General features: G+C 46.4%; 1 protein-coding gene across 2 annotated transcripts in view; it reads right to left on the bottom strand.

The window, feature by feature from the left end:
* The window catches only part of GTF2E2 (general transcription factor IIE subunit 2), a 50,292-nt gene extending 46,642 nt beyond the window's left edge, over positions 1-3,650 (bottom strand). The window contains exon 1 of one of the 2 annotated variants that reach the window (XM_075849893.1): positions 3,484-3,650. The gene's annotated coding sequence lies outside the window, so the exon portion shown is untranslated. Of the gene's footprint in view, positions 1-3,330; positions 3,449-3,483 lie in introns of those variants that run through there. The other variant, XM_075849901.1, reaches the window with a different exon arrangement.
* Between the last annotated feature and the right edge of the window lie 12,569 nt (positions 3,651-16,219).

Genomic DNA, 16,219 nt, shown 5'->3' with positions numbered 1-16,219 from the left:
CTGTGCAGTCGCTCAGAAAATGGTGGCACACAGTGTAGGTTTGAACATTCAAACCCTTCCTTCTCCTGGCACTAGCCAGAAGAAGGGAGGGGGGATTGTGTGAGGACACTAGAGCGAGTGTGTCCACCCCAAATTTGCAACATAAATCAATAAGGTTGCTTTACCACATTGACCATGCTGCAATTTTCGGAACTGCTCCCTCTAGTGGCCAGCACATGGAAATGTTATAAATTAGAATCTAATTTATAATATTTCCTGACTTGTGAAAAAATTAAAACCGTGTAATCACTTAAATAATTGTTTATCTAAAAAAAATAAAAATTTCTAGCGACACGTTCCCTTTAAAGAAATATAAGCACTATAAATCATATCTAACACTTCAGAGAAAATACCTATATTCTATTTTATTACATATTGCCAAATTCATGAAGTTCGGCGGTACCCGCTCCAGCATTTCTAAAAACTGCAGTATCATAAGACATAATTAATACAAGTATTGCTGAACACTGCCTAGAAACACATCACAAAACTCGGGCTCTCCGAAAACTAAACATGTATGAAAAATTAATTTTTATGGTATACTATATAATTCATGAATAGTTCTACTCTGTACAGGCAACTGCTAAGTCTCCCCCATTGTTTACACTGTTGAGCAACTCATTGCACGTGGTGCTGCGATTGACATTAGTAAGCTGTCCTGTAATGCCACAATCGTGTGTTAGGAAACCACTGTACACGGCCATTAACATTGTGAAACCTTTTCCCCCCCCAACACATATACACGTGTGTTGCCCTTTTATAGCACATTTAAGGAGACCAAGCCCGTCAGAATTGTAAAACATATTCACAGACACACACATTTTCACAGAGATATACAAAATATAGAGACCAGACAACGACTAATAGGTTTGGATTGTTATTTACATCCAAACATGAACCTACACTTATTTACACAGTGTACAATGTAGCAGAAATTATGCTAGTCTTAGCGCTTATGCACACGACAGGGTTTCCCGGCCGTGTGACGGCCGTTCAAAAAACGTCAGTCACATAGCTGCAGTAGGAACAATAGACCACTAATAGGGCTATTCACACGACTGATTTTTTGACGGCCCGGGAAACCCGGCATGGGACATGCCCTATTTTCGGCCGTTCTCCCGGCCACCATAGAAGTCTATGGTGCCGGGTAATACACGGCCATCACTTGAATGTGCTCCAAGTAACGGCCATGTCTTCCGTCGCTCACTCCCTCCCTCCTCACAGTGCGAAGTGCATGTGAGGAGGAGGAGGAGGGTATTTTTTTTGCTCCCTGTAGGAGCGGAATCCCCGGCCACAGCTTCGGCAACGCGGTGGCTAGGGATTGGGGATTCCGCTCCAGCAGAAGTCCCTGACGTCACTGTGTCCATATATGGACACAGTAACATCAGCGACTTCTGATGCGGAATCCCCGACCCTGTGGCCGGTGTCTCCGCTCCAGGAGAAGTCCCTGACTTCACTGTCCATATATGGACATTTAAGTCAGGGACTTCTGGAACGGTGGCGCTATCTACAGACAGGTAGGGGGGCTGTGCGGCACTACCTACAGGGGGGCTGTGGCAGTATCTACAGAGGGAAGTGTGTGGCAAAAATTTACAAATTAAATTCATCCGATTTTAAAACAGACAGGGAAAAAAACTGATGCAAAACGGGTCAAAATCGGCCGTTAAAAACGGCCTGGAACGGATGCAAACTGTCCGGGAAAAACAGCCGACACTCGGTCCCTGTCGTGTGAATAAGGCCTTAAGCCTCATTCACATCTGTGTTGGAGGCTCCGTTAAGGGCCTCCATCGCAGATCCGGCTGAGAATACCGGATACAATAGCGCAGCATGCTGAGCTATTGTTTTTGGTAAAAACAGACAGAAACCATAAGGGTATGTTCAACACGGCGCTGTTTTCAACCGAAAACAGCTCCCGATTTTCAGACGTTTTTTAAGCCACTCGCGATTTTTGCGGCCTTTTTCACGCCTGTTTTGGAGCTGTTTTCTATAGTCAATGAAAAACGGCTCCAACAACATCCCAAGAAGTGACATGCACTTCTTTTCCGCAACCGTTTTTTTACGTGGCCGTTTTTCAAAACGGCCACGTATAAAAACGGCACGTCGGAACAGAACGCCGTTTTTCCCATTGAGATCAAGGCGTTCTGCTTCAGATTTTTCGGGCCGAAAATAGGCTGTGTGAACATACCGTCAGAGTCAATGGTGGTGTCCATGGTGAAATGGAACCGTGCTTCGTTTTTCCCTTGTTCTACTCAACAACGGAATAACAAACGCTGGTGTGAACTCAGCCTAAAAAGGGTATGTCAGCAAATAAATGTTATTCCAAGTTATACAATTTTCCAAAATACTTACTGTATCAATTCCTCACAATTTTCAAGATCTCTGCTTGGTGTCCTTCAATAGGAAGCTTCATTGTTTACATTCAACTGATGCAAAATCTGTCCTAGTCATGTGATGGCCACAGGTGCACAGCTCATTAGCATTAGGCTACATTCAGACGAGCGAGTCCGATTTGCGCAGCATTTTCCCTACATTTCTTGTCCATGTGCGTTGCATAGTGGCATCGGTGTGCTTTGCGTTTAACATCCATACAAGCACTTCATTTTTTTTTTTTATTTCTCTGCTTTTCTATTTGGGGTGTGAAACAAGGACAGCACACGGATGTCGTCTGTATGCGGTCCGTGGTTTTCAAGCACCCATAGTGAAACCACACCAATATAGGACATGCAGTGAGTTTCACGCCGCGGACACTCGCTACGTGAAAAACAACGCATGTGTGAACAGCCCCATTGAATTACATGGGTCCGTGTGCTGTGACTGATTTCCACGCACCGCACACGGACAAGTCTTACGCTCGCCTGAATGAGCCCTTAGGGTGCTTGTACACATGCAATTTTTCGGCACGCAGCTTTTACAAGTGAAGCATAATAAAACCACGTGCTCAACCTGTACCGCCAAAAGCCACGCGCGATTTTTGCCTCTCGGCTGCATGGCCTTTATGTACACAGACTGTGTCCTTTAACAAGTCGTGCACCTGTGTGATCACATCATTCTATCCCATGGAAGTGAAGGTTCCAATAGAATGACAGCAAGCAGAGATCCTGAAAACACTTCAGTTGTCACCTACCTTTAGTGAGGGGGAAAAAACAATCCCCCTCCAGTGAAGTTGCAGTGGCTTATATGTAAATACCAGTATATAGACCGCTCAGGGGATAACTAACACTACACTGTAGATCTGTGATTCACTGATGGCTCACACGAGCTTTCCATGTGCCCACTATGTGGATATCCTACCCTCGTAACACAACCAGATTTTACACCAGGTAATCCTGTCTCGTTGTACGGAGAGCACATCAAGGATCAGCCTGTGCCTCGGCTACAACGATGTACTGCCACATGTATCATCTCTAATGGTCCAAAACGTTTACGACGGTGAAATTCACTCACAGTTTTACGGCGTGTGACGAGAAACTCGCAACAAACTACCGGACTCGGGGTGACCAATCAGCCCGCAGCCTTTCTCTCGCCTCCGCGACGTCAGTTCCCACACACGCCGGCTTTGTCGGTAAGATTTTACATTGTGATTGTTCTTTGTCTTTCAATAAAGTTTTCCAAGAAAAAAAAAAGTAAGCTGTGTCGCACAATGAAGTCGCAGTTTGAATACGTCACAGGGAGGTTTCCCCATCCTCATTTGTATATTAGCGTCTATGAACAAATGTATTTGAGCACAACACATGCGCTATTTAGATTCCTTTACCCTGTACAATAATATATTAACCCCTTATTACAGGGCTATTTAGGGGGAATATCGTGTTTTCCTATCATAGAAAGTAAGTGACAGTATATCCAGGAAATTCCGTCACATTGATATCGGTGGAGGTCCCACTGCTGGGCTCCCATCATCCTTAGGCCTTATTCAGACGAACAGGAAATAAGTCCGTGCAACGCGCGTGATTCTCACGCGCGTCGCACGGACCTATATTAGTCTATGGGGCCGTGCAGACGTGCATGATTTTTACGCAGCGTGAGTCTGCTGAAAAAAAGTAACGACATGTCCGTTCTTTCGGCGTTTTGCGCGAATCACGCACCCATTGAAGTCAATGGGTGCGTGAAAACCACGCATCTCACACGGAAGCACTTCCGTGCGAACAGCGTGATTCACGCAATAGCTGTCAAAAGGAATGAAAACAGAAAAGCACCACGTGCTTTTCTGTTTACAAACATCCAAGTGGAGTGTCATAATGATGGCGGCTGCGCGAAAAGCACGCAGCCGCGCATCATATGGTGATGACACACGGAGCTGTTAAGTGCCTTTTGCGTAGGCAAAACGCTGCGTTTTTTGCCTGCGCAAAAACGGCACGCTCGTGTGTATCCAGCCTTAGGACGGATTCACACGAACATGATATACGCGCGGGATTTTCACACCACTCACACGGACCTATGTTAGCCTATGGGGCCGTGCAGACAGTCCGTGATTTTTGCGCAGCATGAGTCCGGTGCGTAAAACTCACGACATGTCCTATATTTCAGTTTTTTTCGCGCATCACGCACCCATTGAAGTCAATGGGTGCGTGAAAATCACACGCACCACACGTAAGCACTTCCGTGTGGTGCGCGTGATTCGCGCAACAGCAGTTAAAAGTATGATTGAAAACAGAAAAGCACCACGTGCTCTTCTGTTTACAAACATACAAACAGTGTCATAATGATGGCGGCTGCGCGAAAATCACGCATCATTGGGGGGTTTCCCGGTTTTAGAAACACCCTACGTGTGGCCCTAATCTCTTGCCTGGACATTCGACCAGGCTCCGGAGTGAAAGCGTACCATGTAAAATTAAGGCCTAATTTGGCAATTTACAAAGTATTGGTTCACAATTGTAGAGGCTCAGATGTGAAATAATAAAAGAAACCCCCTGAGAAGTGACCCCATTTTGGAAACGGCACCTCTCAAGGCATTTATTAAGGGGCGTAGTGAGCATTTTCACCCCACAGGCCTTTTCCATGAATGATTGCGCTGCGGAAGGTGCAAAGTAAAAATTTACATTTTTCCCTAGATATGCCATTTCAGTGGCAAATATGTTGTGTCCAGCTTGTGCCACTGGAGACACACACCCCAAAAATTGTTAAAAAGGTTCTCCCTGGTATGGCGATGCCATTTATTTGGAAGAAAACTGCTGTTTGGGCACGCTGTAGGGTTCAGAAGGGAGGTAGCGCCATTTGGCTTTTGGAGCGTGGATTTTGCTTGGTAGTAGTGTCAGGGATCATTAGCTTGTATATTGCTTGCAAAAACATTATTACTTTACATAAACTAAATATCAGTATATTTCACAAAGAATTTGAATGTATGCAACAAGATGGAGTCTGCATAAGGTACACGCCTATGGAAGACACCGCCCCTGGAATGCAAGAGGAGTGTACAGATGAACTCACAACTGAATAGAGCCAATGGGGCTTAAGCACGTCCCACCTTCCTACAGAGAAGATTTTTTTGTAACTCTTTGTTCAATAAAGTTCAGTTGTACTTCCTACTTCACTGAGGGAGGATCTTTACCAACAACTTTGTCTGGTATATTTCTTCCATGCATGCCCTCAGTTTCCAACTTACAGAGGTGGTTATTCGGTGTGAAATAACAGGGAAAGAAACCCTGACATTAGTTTTGTTTGGAGTCTTACTGGTGTTTCCGTTTATAATGTGGGGGTACATGTAAGCGGGGCGGAGTATATAAGGGGCATAGTCAGGTGGTATAATAATGGGGTAAAAAAAAAACAATAAAATAATCCATAGATGTGTGTTAGGGTATGTGCACACACACTAATTACGTCCGTAATTGACGGACGTATTTCGGCCCCAAGTCCCGGACCGAACACAGTGCAGGGAGCCGGGCTCCTAGCATCATACTTATGTACGATGCTAGAACTCCCTGCCTCGCTGCAGGACAACTGTCCCGTACTGTAAACATGATTATACTACGGGACAGTTGTCCTGCAGCGAGGCAGGGACTCCTAGCGTCGTACATAAGTATGATGCTAGGAGCCCGGCTCCCTGCACTGTGTTCAGTCCGGGACTTGCGGCCGAAATACGTCCGTCAATTACGGACGTAATTAGTGTGTGTGCACATACCCTTACTCTGTGACACAATCTTTTCTGCACAGGCCGGTGTCTCACTAATAAATGGTCGTTACTTATTCCCCTTTTGGTCCACACTCGGCATCTTTGCAGTTTGGGGAATTTTGCTGGGAAAGTGTTGTCCTGGTATAATACGGGCACCGTCACTTCCAGCAGATATGTTTGGGCGTTACCCTTCCTGGTTCCCTAATTTTGGGGGCCTTGATAATTTGCCACTTGAAACAGAAGAAATGTTCCCCTCGGGTCGGCACAACTGCATATTTTTGCTTTCCTGACTTATTGGAGCCTTAACTAATTTTATTTTTTTATTGACGTAGTGACATGTGGGCTGTTTTTTTTGCGGGACGAGCTGTAGTTTTTATTGGTGCCATTTTGGGGTACATGCGACTTTTTGATCACTTGTTATCCTTTTTTTTTTGGGAGGCAACGTGACCAAAAAACCAATTCTGGCATATTTTTTTAGTTTTTTTTATACAGCGTTCACCATGCGTTATAAATTACATGTTACCTTTATTCTGCGTGTCAGTCCGATTCTGGCGATACCTAATTTATAGCACTTTTTTATGTTTTATAACTTTTTGCACAATAAAATAACTTTTGTAAAGAGAATGGATTTTTTCTGTCGCCAAGTTGTAAGAGCCATAACGGTTTTAATTTTTTCGTCGACGGAGCTGTATTTTGCGGGACGAGCTGTAGTTTTTATAGGTACCATTTTTGGGTACATGCGACTTTTTGATAATTTTTTATTTAAATTTTTGGAAGACAAAGTAACCAAAAAATAGCAATTATGTCAGTATTTTTTATTGTTTATGGCGTTCACTGTGCGGAATAAATAACATCATATTTTTATCGTTCAGGTCATTACGGTCGCAGCGATACAAAATATGTATGGCTTTATTCTTTTTTTCAATAATAAATGACTTGATAAGGGAAAAAGGGCGATTGTGTTTTGTGTTATTACTTGAAACTTTTATTGTATTTTTTACAACTTTTATTTTTACTTTTTTTACACTTTTTTTTTACACTTTTCTTTAGTTCCACTAGGGGACTTGAAGGTCCAACTGTTTGTTTGATGTTCTAATACATTGCACTACCTATGTAGTGCAATGTATGAAATACTGTCAGTTGTTCACCGACAGCAAGCTGATTAGGCTCCGCCTGCGGACGGGGCCTAATCGGCTTCCGTAATGGCAGATAGGAAGCCATTGTTAGGCCTCCTGTTGCCATAGTAGCAGTCGCCAGGCTTGCCATCGCATGGCAGGCTGCCGATTTGATACAAACGACTTTGATGCAGCGATTGCATTGGATCGCTGCATTGAAGGGGTTAATGGCAGGAATCGGACGGTTCCTGCCTTTACAGAGGGATGTCCGCTGTAACATACAGCGGACACTCACTGCTGATGACGCCGGCTCAGCTTCTGAGCCGGAAGCTGAGCCGGGGCCATCTTGCTGATGGTACCGGAAGCCTTTTGGGCCCCGCCGCCGACGGGGCATAGGAGGATTTCGTTGCTGGCAAACCGGGAGGTAAGTATTAGGCCTCCGATCGCCTTTGCAGCCACCAGCAACCCAGCGATCACGTTGCTTGGCTGCCGGTGGCTATAAACTCACATGCTGCGATCTCTATTGAATGAAGCATGTGAGGGGTTAATCAGTCGGATCGGAGGCTAGCTCCGGTCCTGTCCGATACCTTAGGGTGCCAGCTGTAACATACAGCTGTCACCCGGCGGTTATGTCGCTGGCTCAGCTCCTGAGCCAGCTCCATCTCCTTCACGTACAGTTACGTGGAATTGCGGGAAAACACCAGCTCCCATCACCTAACTGTACGTGAAAATGCGGGAAGGGGTTAAAGGGAAGATGTCTTGAAATTTTTTTAGTTTTATTATCATATTGTGTAATGACTGGGTAGGGTCATTCCAGTGAGAAGCTACACACCGCTTCCTAAAGTCAGAACAGTACTCTTCAACAGGTCTCTTACCCTGACGTAAGGTCACCAGCGGAAAAAAAAGTTCAACAGAAGAAAGTTCAGGGGCGTCAGGAGCCAAGGAGAAGGCCCATTCTTGGGGGCCGTCCTGGAGCCGGGAGACAATAATACCCACTCGCTGAACCTGAGGAGTGGGGCCAAAGACGGAAATAGAGTCTACAACTCTCCCGAAAGGAGAAAAAAGTCTTCCGGTCCCCTGAGAACCGGTCAGGCAACTTGAGATGGGGTTCAAGGGGTGAGGTGAAGGGCACTAGCTGGTTAGCATCACGCTGGTCGCACCTCTGAGCCAGGGCTTGGACCTGTAGGGAGAGACCCTGCATTTGCTGAGCCAGGGTCTCAAGGGGGTCCATAGTAGTAGTAGGAACCAGGGTAGAAAAGGTATATGGGCCTGTGATTATGTAATGACTGGGTAGGGAGACAGACAGGTGAGCCCTAATCTACCCACCACTCAGTCCCTGCCTACTTGCACGACCCGTCCTAGGCGACGGCGTACAACTGGGCGACGGTCCCTATGCTCAATATGTGCACGACAGACAACAGACAAGGGTACACAGAAGCTAAGGGAAATGGGGCTGTTGCCCACGGCAACACCGTGAGCAACAAGAGTATTGAACGAGCCGAGTCAAACCAGGAGTGTACGAGGTACCAAACGCAGAGCAGGAGCGTAGTCAGTAAAGCCAGGGTCAATATGAAGCAGAGGTCAATAATGATAGCAGGAGCAGCAGAGCCAGGAAACAAGAGAGAATCACAGGCAAAGACAAGAAGCAAATGAAGGTATACATAGACCGAGGGCGGGAGCTAGAACCGTCTGGCCAGGCTGTGATAGGTTCTCCCACTCCTCAGCCTACCAGCCTGAGTAGTAGCAGATCGAGTCACTCTATCAGACCTAGGAGCAGATGCAGACTGATTAACCACAGGCGCTGTGTCTGGCAGATCCTTTACATATTGCTTTTAATATGATATTAACATAAATTTTATTTATTTGTGTTCTCATGTTCTACTTTTTACATTGTTCTTACTTTTACTTCTCTATGGGGGCTGCAATTTTTTTTTTTCAACTCCTGTCTGTGTCGATTAACGACACATACAGAGATGGAATACGGAACATACATCTGTTCAGGCCCAAGGAATAGGAGTGTAGACCAGCGGAGGCGGCAGGGGCAGGTAATTTATGTTCGTGTATGTGATGTGTGTATTATATTCGTGTATATAATGTGTGTATTATGTTTGTGTGATAGTGTCTGCTGAGCCCTGTATGTAATCCTCCTACACTGTGCAGTCGCTCAGAAAATGGCGGCACACAGTGTAGAAGGTTTGAAGATTCAAACCCTTCCTTCTCCTGGCACTAGCCAGAAGAAGGGAGGGGGGATTGTGTGAGGACACTAGAGAGAATGTGTCCACCCCAAATTTGCAGCATAAATCAATGAGGTTGCTTTACCACATTGAACATGCTGCAATTTTGGGAACTGCTCCCTCTAGTGGCCAGCACATGGAAATGTTATAAATCAGAATCTAATTTATAATATTTCCTGACTTGTAAAAAAAATTAAATCAATGTGTAATCACTTAAATAATAATTGTACATACCATAATCATCAACACTAAGGCTGTCTTCACACAGAGTTTTTTGCAGGAGGAAAATTCTGCCTCAAAATTCAGTTTGGGATTTTGAGACAGATTTTGACCTTCCTGCACGCCGTTTGCCGCGATTTTCGTTGCGTTTTTCGCTCACGCCCATTGAGTGCTACGGGCAAAAAACTCAGCGAAATACGCTTTCTCTGCCTCCCATTGATGTCAATGGGAGGTCAGAGGCGTAACCGCGTGAAGATAGGGCATGTCCCTTCTTTCTCCCGCGAGGCGGTTTTACCGCTCGAGGGAGAAAACCGCCTCCGCCTCCCATTGAAATCAATGGGAGGCATTTTCGGCTGGTTTTTGACAAGTTTTGCGGAGCGGGTTTCCGCGCCAAAAAACTCGGCAAAATACTCTGTGTGAACAGGGCCTAAAAGAAAATAATGCTGGAAATAGATCACTCTGTGTATAATGCATCTATATAATATATGAGTTTCACTTTTTTCTAATTCATGAGTGCCTTTTTTCTAATTCATTGAGAAGAACCTGTATAATACACAGTTTACTGTATGCATAAGCAGCCCAAGTGTCAATGTGCCAATCAGCCTATTCACACTTCGACAGAGGGCAGGTCTAGGACTGGTCCCATCTGGGCAACTTATTTTCTAAATGAGTACCTGCTGGCATTCAGCTGATCACCACGGGTCTGTTAGTTGAATTTACTGGTGATCAACCATACCTCCAAACTTTTGAATCTGGAAAAGAGGGACACTATTAGCCCGATATCCCGCACAAGCACATAAAATCACGCCCAGCTCCTCCTTCAAATAACAAGAGCATATTCTCACTGCGGATCTCTAGACTTACAAACAAAAGCTACAAGCCAGGAGGGGGTGTCTTCAAATTGTCTAGCACTGTGCAGCGCCATTTTGTGAGTGACTGTACAATGGTAGGACATGATTACAGCAGCAGCAGCAGCTACAAGTCACACCAAAAGGTTGAGAATGATGAAAGTCAAGAGGGAGACACTGTGTTGGACGACTTTTCAGTTGACAGGTAGTAGAGTTACATGATGGGGAATTTTTTTTCCTGCCGGGTTACTGTGCTACCTGTCAATGTAAAAATCATCCGCCAGAGGGAAAAATGTTTCCCTAAGGAGGACAATGAATGTGTCAACTAGTAGTTAGACATGAGAGGGAAAAATAATTTCCCATTATGTAACTCTGCTACCTGTCAGCGGAAAAATCATCCATCAGAGGGAAAAATGCTTCCCCATGGCGGAGAACCACAAAGAAACACCTGATGGGGAAATTTTTTTCCCTGTGGTGGATGACTTTTCAGTTGACAGGTAGCAGAGTTACATGCAGGGGAGAAGACAGAAGTCTGCTGTAGGTGAGTATAAGTATTTTTATTTTTCACACTATAAACTTTTTTTTTTGTTTTGCAGGTTCCGCTGAACCATTTGGACTACGTCGTTGATTCGATGGACTACTGCGATGATGTACGTATGTTTTTTTAAAATAAAATGGTCAAAGGAATTTGTGGGGAGTTTTTATTTCAATAAAAATATATTTTCTTACGTAATGGCAGTTGTCTGTTTGACGACGTCCATTACTAAGGCAAGGCTTAATGTTAGCAAGTCAAATGGCTAGCACTAACCCTCCATTATTACCCCGGTGCCCACCGCCACCAGGGGTATCGGGAAGAGCCGGGTACGATCCAGTTAGAAAAAAAGGGGGGCCCCACGTCGTTTTCTTCAATTATTTTTTATTTATTTTTTTTAAATAAAAAACGACATGGTTGCCCTTTTTTTTTATATCCAGCCAGATACAACATAGCAGCAGCAGCTTAGCATTACTAGGGTGGGAAGGGCCAAGGTTTTTGGCCCTTCCCAGTCTAATTATACCAGCCTGCGGCCGCCCCAGTGCCCGACCATTGCTACAGATGGGCCTCTGCATCGGATAACACTAAGCCCCGCCTTCGTAATGGACGTTGTCAATCAGAAAACTGGCATTACTAAGGCGCTAATAAAGTATAAAAATAAAAAAAACAGACAAAAGAAAATATTTTTTTATTGAAATAAACACCCCCACATAACCCTCTTTGACCATTTTATTTAAAAAAAAAACAAAAACGTAAATAATCGAAGTAGTCCAGCAAATCTACAACACAGTCCAAACTGTCCAGCGGAACCTGTAAAACAAAAAAATTAAGTTAGTAATATGAAAAAAAAAATCTTAAACTCACTTCCAGCAGTCTTCTGTCTTCTCCCCTGCGCCGCAATATAAACTAGACATCAATGAACTTCATGTGTGATCGCTGGCGGTCGGACCACTGGGGACCCCAGCAATGAGAACTGGGGCCTGACAGTCCCCCGAAGTGGCCAGCGCTCCATTAATTTCTATGGGACTTAAGGGACCGCTGTTTCTGGCAGCTCCATAAAAATGTATGGAGCAATGGTCGAGCAACTGCACCAGCGCTTCATTTTCATGAACCACTTCGGGGAATTTCAGTCACCCGTTCTCAACACTGGGGGTCTCAGTGGTCAGACCCCCAGCAATCACACATGTATCCCCCTGTGGATAGGGGATACATGTGGTTCTGGGAAAACCCCTTTAAAGGGGTTTTTCCAGTCTCTAAAAGCTCATTGGTCGGGGTCCGACTCCTGGGACCCCCGCCTATCAGCTGTTTTGAAGGGGGTGCACGCTGCTTCCCCTTAACTTCTTCTTGCTCACTGTGAATGGTCGACACGGATGTAGCGGTGATTCACAGTATTGCAAACCTCTTCCATTTAAGTGAATCGGAAAAGAAGGCTGCAATACCAGTAAGTCACAGCTACATTCGTGTCGATTCACAGTGAGCGTTGCACCGCATTTAAAACAGATGATCGGCGGACCCCGACCCATCAGCTATTGATGGCCTATCCTAAGGACTGGAAAACCCTTTTAACTCCATATGGGGCATCCACTTGGGTCTTCCTAGATTTAAAAAGAATGTGCCTGGAGACACTGGAGTTTATAAAATCATAAAATAATGTCATTTATTTTATGATTTTAGAAACGCTAGTATTCCCAGGCACTAAATTGTTTAAACTCTCTACCCACTGTTCCGTGGTTTCTTTTTCTCTGCAGTGCTCCGCTCCGGAGTGTCGGCTACGCCCATCTCTCCCTCGCGCCAGGCAGACTGCTGCTGTGTTGCGCTGAGCGTCACAATGACGTGGTCATGCTGAGCGCAGGCAGCTCAAGGGACAGGGATAATGTCGTTGCGGGGGCGGGTGGGCGTGGCTGGTGACAGGGAGGGTCCGGGGCACGGCGGGACATTTTTCAGACCGCCCAAAACGGCGGGACAGCGGTGAAAAACCGGGACTGTCCCGCCGGGATGGTTGGGAGCTAAGGATCAGCTGTTATCACTTGGGAAAGATGTGGGCAGCTGCACATTTTTCCTACAGTGGCCACTGCATGAGATATGTGGTATCTGAGTCTTCCTGAGCTGGAGACAGGGCCGGACTGGCCATCTGGCAGTTCTGGCAAATGCCAGATGGGCCGGTGAACAGTGGGCCGCCTGCTGGCCGACCATACAGTTAGTGCCGGTGGCTCGCTGTGCCTCTGAGGGGGCGGCGGCGCCACTGAAACCAGCCGTCGCCGCTGCCACCCCTCATGCACTAATTGTACCTGCCTTACAATGACGCTGATTGTCAGGGCAGTGACTTGCCCCGCCAATCAGCGCCTTTCAATGCTGGTAGCGGCGCGATGACATCATCGCACCGCTTCCATTGTTGAAAGGCGCTGATTGGCAGGGTAAGTCATTCTGCCCTGCCAATCAGCACCGTCGTTCAGCCGCAGCAGACCGACTCAGAAGAGAGCAGGCCTGCATTGACACAGGACAGCGTGGGAACGTAATCAAGGTGAGTATGTAAAGTTGTTTTTTTTCCAGTTAAAAGTGTCATGGGCATTATCTACAGTGGGGGGGAGCTATAAGTGGGACACTACAGGGGAGGCTATATGTGGGGCACTATATACAGGGGGAGCTATATGTGGGGCACAAACTACAGGGGAGGCTATATGTGGGACACTAAGCGGGGTCTACAGGGGAGGCTATATGTGGGACACTAAGCAGGGTCTATATGTGGGGCACTATATACAGGGGAGCTACAGTGAAGGAAATAAGTATTTGATCCCTTGCTGATTTTGTAAGTTTGCCCACTGTCAAAGACATGAACAGTCTAGAATTTTTAGGCTAGGTTAATTTTACCAGTAAGAGATAGATTATATAAAAAAAAATCACATAGTCAAAATTATATATTTATTTGCATTGTGCACAGAGAAATAAGTATTTGATCCCCATCCAACCATTAAGAGTTCAGCCTCCTCCAGACCAGTTACACGCTCCAAATCAACTTGGTGCCTGCATTAAAGACAGCTGTCTTAAATGGTCACCTGTATAAAAGACTCCTGTTCACAGACTCAATTAATCAGTCTGACTCTAACCTCTACAACATGGGCAAGACCAAAGAGCTTTCTAAGGATGTCAGGGACAAAATCATAGACCTGCACAATGCTGGAATGGGCTACAAAACCATAAGTAAGACGCTGGGTGAGAAGGAGACAACTGTTGGTGCAATAGTAAGAAAATGGAAGACATACAAAATGACTGTCAATCGACATCGATCTGGGGCTCCATGCAAAATCTCACCTCGTGGGGTATCCTTGATCCTGAGGAAGGTGAGAGCTCAGCCGAAAACTACACGGGGGTAACTTGTTAATGATCTCAAGGCAGCTGAGACCACAGTCACCAAGAAAACCATTGGTAACACATTACGCCGTAATGGATTAAAATCCTGCAGTGCTCGCAAGGTCCCCCTGCTCAAGAAGGCACATGTACAGGCCCGTCTCAAGTTTGCTAATTAACATCTGGATGATTCTGAGAGTGATTGGGAGAAGGTGCTGTGGTCAGATGAGACTAAAATTGAGCTCTTTGGCATTAACTCAACTCGCCGTGTTTGGAGGAAGAGAAATGCTGCCTATGACCCAAAGAACACCGTCCCCACTGTCAAGCATGGAGGTGGAAACATTATGTTTTGGGGGTGTTTCTCTGCTAAGGGCACAGGACTACTTCACTGCATCAAAGGGAGAATGGATGGAGCCATGTACCGTCAAATCCTGAGTGACAACCTCCTTCCCTCCACCAGGACATAAAAAATTGCTCGTGGCTGGGTCTTCCAGCACGACAATGACCTGAAACATACAGCCAAGGCAACAAAGGAGTGGCTCAAAAAGAAGCACATTAAGGTCATGGAGTGGCCTAGCCAGTCTCCAGACCTTAATCCCATCGAAAACTTATGGAGGGAGCAGAAGATCCGAGTTGCCAAGCGACAGCATCGAAATCTTAATGATTTACAGATGATCTGCAAAGAGGAATGGGCCAAAATTCCATCAAACATGTGTGCAAACCTCATCATCAACTACAAAAAACGTCTGACTGCTGTGCTTGCCAATGTTAGGGATCTGCCAGGTACTTCATCTAGCTATACTCCTGGGATTAATCAATCCACACCTGAGGCCAGACCTGCTCGACTGACACCATCTCCCACCAACCAGGGTGGCAGGCTCAGGAGTGGGAGAGCCTATCGCGGCCTGGTCTCTCGGAGTTAGCTCCGCCCCCTGCCCTTTATTACCTGCCCTGTGCTCTCCCTCAGTGCTTGTAATTCTTTTGGATTCCTGGCCCCACTGCTGCTTGCTCCAGCCTGCTTCTGCCGTGCTTCTGCCTTGCTGCAGTTCTGCTTGACCTGCTTGCTTGCCCTGGCTTGCTTCTGTCTCCGTGCCTGCTCGGGTGTACTCACTTCGTCCTGGTCCTGACTGTTCGTTCGCCGCCCCGTTTCCTCGTGGCGTTCCGTGGCTACTGCCCCTTCCCTTGCGTGTTCCCTGTTTGTCTTCCTGTGCACTTAGCCAGCGTAGGGACCGCCGCCCAGTTGTACCTCGTCGCCTAGGGCGGGTCGTTGCAAGTAGGCAGGGACAGGGCGGTGGGTAGATTAGGGCTCACTTTCCCTTCACCTCCTTCCTGCCATTACATAATTACAAGCCCTTACCTAGTCTACCATTTCTCCTACGCTACGCTATCATGGACCCCCTTGAGACCCTGACCCAGCAGATGCAGGGCCTCTCCCTACAGGTCCAGGCCCTGGCCCAAAGGGTCAATCAGGGTGACGCTGCTTTAGTAGTACCCCTCACCTCACCTCTAGAACCCGACCTCAAGTTACCTGACCGGTTTTCAGGGGACCGTAAGACGTTTCTCTCCTTCCGGGAGAGTTGCAGACTGTATTTCCGCCTAAAGCCCCACTCCTCAGGTTCCGAGAACCAGCGGGTGGGTATCATCATATCCCGACTCCAGGAAGGGCCCCAAGAGTGGGCCTTCTCCTTGGCTCCTGACGCCCCTGAACTTTCCTCTGTTGATCGTTTTTTCTCTGCCCTCGGACTCATTTACGACGAGACTGACAGGACTGCTTTAGC

Source organism: Rhinoderma darwinii, chromosome 1, assembly GCF_050947455.1.
Source record: "Rhinoderma darwinii isolate aRhiDar2 chromosome 1, aRhiDar2.hap1, whole genome shotgun sequence".
Classification (NCBI taxonomy): Eukaryota; Metazoa; Chordata; class Amphibia; order Anura; family Rhinodermatidae; genus Rhinoderma; species Rhinoderma darwinii.
This window is presented reverse-complemented; position numbering and strand designations above follow the sequence as displayed.